The sequence below is a fragment of the Glossina fuscipes genome, unplaced genomic scaffold, assembly GCF_014805625.2.
Source record: "Glossina fuscipes isolate IAEA_lab_2018 unplaced genomic scaffold, Yale_Gfus_2 61546, whole genome shotgun sequence".
Lineage (NCBI taxonomy): Eukaryota > Metazoa > Arthropoda > Insecta > Diptera > Glossinidae > Glossina > Glossina fuscipes.
The window spans coordinates 280,279-286,226 of record NW_024003757.1 but is presented as its reverse complement, the minus strand read 5'-3'; positions in this window follow the sequence as shown (position 1 = coordinate 286,226).

Below are 5,948 nucleotides of genomic sequence, written 5' to 3'. Positions count from 1 at the left end.
AGTTACAAACTCTCCAAGTGGGATTGATGATTCTCTCCCTTCATCTTTTCCCAAATATGGGAAGCCGTTTACTATATATTTACTTGCTACATCGGAAGCTAACCAGAATTTTATATCAAATTTGTCCGGTTTGTTGGGCATATATTGAGTAAATCTACAACGTGCTTTTGTAGGAAACAATTGTTCATCTATAGTAAGATATGCTCCTGGTTTATAGCAGTTTTGGCTGTTTTCGATAAATTTATATTTATACCAAACTTGAGAAATCAATGCGAATTTATCGTTTTGTAAGCGTTGGCTTCGTTGATTTTTGTTGTCAAATCGAATAAATCTCATGATTTCTGCGAAGTCATTTCGACTCATAGTTGTCGAGAAAAACGACGGACCCCATTTCGTGTTCCATAAATATGATAAATTAATATTTTAAGCCTCATATGCGCCGCGTGCATATAGAAGTCCAATCAATGCATATAATTTTGCAACAGATAAATTCTACTTCGTTTTCAACACTCGAAAAGCCTCTGATTCCGTATATTCTCTTACATGTTCAATCATTTTATGATCAATAATCAAAGAAAATGCTGAAAACGCTCTGCCCTTCATAATATTTCGTTTAGCGTATCCTGTCGGTCCTGATATTTCCTTGAAAATATTACAAATCGATGTTCTTCCACTGTTAGACCCTTCTTTTATTATTTTCCAAACAGTTCCGTTCATAGCAGTTTCAATTTCTTCCTCTTTTGTACTTTCGGAACTAACTATAAATGTCTTTCTTTCTTGTGCTCTTCGTATATTCAAAATTTTCTCTTCGTCCGTATCACTGTCAAATAAGTCACAATAATTTTCTGCAGTATCATCATCAATATCGTAAACATCTTGATCATCTTCCGAACAATCCTCGTCGATATTATTTGTTTTGTCTAATATATTGATATTCCACGAATGTCGGACACATTGATTAGATTGTAGATTGTCTACAATTACATTGTAGACCCGTTAAACAATTTCAAGAAAGCGATTATCAAAGAATATAGTCGTAAATAACATAAATTTTTACAAGCGGTCAAATGAGCGGTCATTTGACCGCGCGAGGTACGTTTAGTGTTAAAAAGTTAGACATCATTTAGGTTTCTGCCAACAACTCTGAGCGGGTTAAACAGCTCATAATTGTATTTAGTTTGACTAAGCTTAACCAATATAAAGCGCCAAGAGAAGCATTAAAGCTTATCTCAGCAAGTAATGCGGACGAGTCAATAGTAACATTTATTAGTTTGATTAAGAAAGAAACTCCAAGAATAAATCTATATTTCTCAAGCGACGGCAAGGATAATAGAAGCAATCTATTTTCATAGGGTGGAAGAGAGGCAATCGGGTCCGAACCCAAATTCCTAAGGGCAAACAGCAAGAATTGCTTTTGAACAGATTCAGTTGAATCTACATAGCACCTATATGAAGGAGATCACACAACAGAGGCATACTGGAGTGTAAGTCTAACCAACCACTTATACAGCCTTTTCGTAATGTAAGACTCATCAAGCGCTTTGGACCACAGCTTTATACAACCAAGCGCGGAACAAACTTTACTTAAAGAGAGCACAATATGCAAATTAAAACCTTAACTTATGGTCAAATAGAACGCCTAAATCTGTGAACGAGTCGACATCCTCCAACTTGTGCGAATCAATAAAATACTGAGTAATGAATGACTTCCTTCTTGAGAAAGAAAGCTTCTTACATTTACTCAGATTTAGTTTCAGAAGATTCACAGACCACCATGCAACCAAATTATCCAAGTCACCTTGAAGCTAATGTGATTGCGATTCTACGAAGAAAGAAGGAAACACTTGCAAATCATCAGCATATATTAAGATCTGGCTGGAATTAATGATCGATGAGAGATCATTAATGTTTGATGTAAATGAAATGGGACCTAAGTGTCTGCCTTGAGGTACGCCAGACGTCACGGGTAATTCATCCGAGATAATGAAGTTAAAAAAAACCCTGAATGATCTACTGCGTGGATAAGAGCTTATCGATTTCACTAAATAACGTAATTTTTTTGACATGCCAGAATTAGGAATTGAAACCAAATAAGTTATCAGATAAAGGTAATTTATAGTTAAATAGGAACTAGCAGTCGAGAAACTTCGTCAGAATTATTCAGCGAAGAGATTTGAGGTTTCAATTTCATCCGAGGACTCAGAGCCACTGAAGAAACATGTGAGGGATTTATGAAGATGTTCCTTTCGGAGTTAACAAACTTAAACTTTAGGATTAGCAAAGGGTGAGGATTTTATAAACTGAAGATATCTACAATAATATTGGTGGTTGAGGGAATTAAATTTATGTCTTGTCACTGAGTAAGCCAAATAGTCGAAAAAAGAACCACTTTTCGAAAAATTTTTGAAAAGTTTGTTTTTCTTATTCTTGTAATATATAGTTGTCTTATTAGACCACAGGGGAAGTCTATTTCGAGGACGGGACTGCTTGATCGGAACGGATGTAGAAATAGCTTGGTTTAATATATTGTAGAACGACGACAGTAAACTATCAATGCTTCCAACTGAGAATTCAATCATAATATGTGAAATATGTGATTTCAGCATTGAAACATTGATTTTATGGAAATCATGAAATTTCTTTGAAAAAGTTGAATTTGAAACGTTATAGAAGTTCAACGAACCATTATACTTGTAACGGAAGAAAATAGCCAATGCTGGATGATAAGGATTCTCAGGTAAACTAAAAGGAAGACAACGACTAACACAAATCTCAAGAAAATTGGCAAAGCAAGGAAGAAATATGAAGTTCCCCACCGCAATGACTATATCGGTAGATTTAGATTGTTTGGTCACTTCCCAAATGAGGGCGGTCTGTTTCTTATATATGGAGATATCCGTATTCGGGGCAATAAAAAAGCAGGTAAGTGTGTTATAAACACTTCTGGTTGAGATATTCATCAAATTTTTTTTTAATGCATTGGTTCAACTTTACCGTTATATGTACAGCGTACATACTTCGATTTGCTTCCGCCCTTAACATGTTGTTATCTAAAGTTATTGCTCTTCCTGATGGGTACGAGTCGAAAAGATCGAAATTATCGAATTTGAACTTAGAAAACCACGTTTGCCATTTACGTCAGCTACGAAGCTACGCCATTTACGAAACTTTAATGAGTTTGGGTAAATGTCGCAAATTTTTTTCGTAGCAACTGTTGTTTTACTACCCTTGCGAGATTCGAAAAGCATACAACATCGGATATGGACCTCTTCTGGTATTTAGCTGGCCATTTTATTATAAACTGCAAAACCAATTTAAGATTTTATTATCTACGGGTAACCTAGTCACTTTAAATTTAATATGTCTTTCGCATGACTATGAAGTGCACTTTAGGCTCATAAATGATTATCTAACTAACTATTGGATATCGATATCTGCAGAAAGGACATTAGAGCAAGATTATATTTGAAACAATACTTGTAACATATATTTTCATATATAAACTTATGTTTCGTTGATTTATTTGCGATTTTATAACTTTGTAATTGTCAGATATATATTTTAGTCTCATCAAATTCTCATACATTTTCATCAGATTTTGACTCCAAGAGGCTTTTAGTTCCTCTTTTTGTGAAAAAAAAAAAAATTTAAATAAATCAAATGTGACGATATCATATTGAACTGATTCGTAGCGATATTCGGAGGATTATCAAAAGTGAATTAATTTTAACTTTAAAGTCGTATATTGCTAAGAATGAAAACTGGAAATCCAACAATAAATATATATATAAGAAACTGCAAAAACTCACATGAAACTTGGAAGAAAGTGCAGAATGTTTGCAGAAGTTAACACTATATAAAACGTCTTTGATCGGATTATAAGTGAAAGAGGACAACGACATATAAACGCATTTATTAATACGACTGAAAAATTTGTTGAAAGTCGCATAAATATGCAAGAACTTTTAGTTATAATACTTTTATCAAGCACACCGATAAGATGTTGTCATTGCCATAGACACTAGAAATGAATTGCCAAAAGACGAAGAAATTTTATATGTACGCACACACAATAACTTACTTGTTTTTAGCATGGGGGATAGAAAAAACTTAAATAGGAAAGTCCCAGTATATGCATGCAGGAAGAATATGGTTTAAGGTATATAACTAAAATGTAACAAAAATGACAACAAACATTGTCTTCACGTAGGCTGGGAAAGACGCATGTATTACTCTTTCACAAAAATGGGCAAATATATAATGGTTGTGTTTCGTTGCTCTCTAAAACATATGGAATGTTTGACAAAAGGACAAATAGAATAATCGAACGACAGGACGTAATATTCGGTTATAACCTGCGCAACAACAATAAAAGTGATTATGATGTTTCCGATAAGCAATATGTATTTCAATGGCATGGGAAACTCTTTAACTAACAACAATAATATTCAAAGCAAGTGGACGATGGACAATTGAACATAATAGACTCCGAATCAGAAGTAGAGGGAGAGAAATTAAGAGATCCTGGTTGGCCATGTCTGATTCGTAGTAATAACACTAGAAGATTTAGAAGGGTGTGTAATGAACTAAATAGCTTATTTAAAAATCATATACCCCAGACAATTGAACAAGTACTTTGTAGCAAAATATAGAATTCACTTAAGAAAAATAAAACGTTGTTACCCGTTTATCTTTCTACAAGAAAATACGTCATTGCTTGTAAATGGGTATTTGCTATTAAGCAAGATAGACAAAGCGATTCAAGGCACGGTCGCTGTGGGCAATGCTTTGATGAGGATTTTTAGGGAACTTTTTCAACTGCGGCGAGTTACAGTACTATAAGACTGCTATTGGCGTTAGGAAGTCAAGAGAATTTACATTATATTGATATCGCAGCGGCCTACCTCAATAGAGAACTATATGATGAAGCTTACGTGAGACAACTTAGTAAATGGGAAATATTCTTAAAAGGTATGAATATTAAATAAATGGGTCTATGGATTAAGGAAGTGAAGTGAGAGAGAATGAAATCATGAACTTGGTGATGTTCTTAAGAAACCAAACATCACACAATGTCCAGACAGAGCTTTTTCATATAAAACAAACCGGAATGACGATATAATTTTAATCAAAATAGACAATATTTTATTTGCTTGCAAAGGCAAAAAAAGAAGTTTTACCCGTAAAAATGCAGATTGCTAAAGAATATGAAGTAGAAGATAAAGGAGAAGTGCGTCGTTTTTTGGGCATGGGAGTAGATTGCGATGTGGACATAGGTGCAATTCCCGTAAACCAGCGTAATTATGAAAAAATTTAATCATTGTGGCATGGAATTATGTAAACCTATTACGATCAGGCTTTCAAACTAAATGTGCACATGAATGCAACAGTGTATCTCAAAAAGGATGCCAATCTGCAATATGTGCATCATTCTAACAACAATACCAGACGTACACTAATCTATATATAAAACACATGTCGGCTGTAAACCATAATCTGTGTTACCTGATTGGTACCAAAGATTGGGAATTAAATTACGTGCTGCGTGGTGAACGGTCCAATAGTGATGCTGATTGGGGTGAGAGTTTTACCTGTTGTAAATCATTTACGAATTTTATGTTTTACTTAGAAAGTGTGCGATAATCTGTCTGAAGCCGATGATGGTATGAACCAATGTCAAAAATAAAAAAAAATCATCTGATCTTTTATCGTTTAGGTTTTATTAGAAATGAAAAAAATATTTATCTGATGACCGTATATGTGCATTGTGCTCTAATACAATTGAATAAGAAAGAGGGAGATTAAAAATAATACAATGCAATTACAATGCTGTTGGCCCTTTTCCTGCTTTCACTGGTGCTGTAGCTGCTTTTGTAGTTGATTTTGCTGTTGCTGTATTTCTTATTGTAGCTATTTTTTGTGTAGTTTGTTGCTACTTCTGCCGGTGT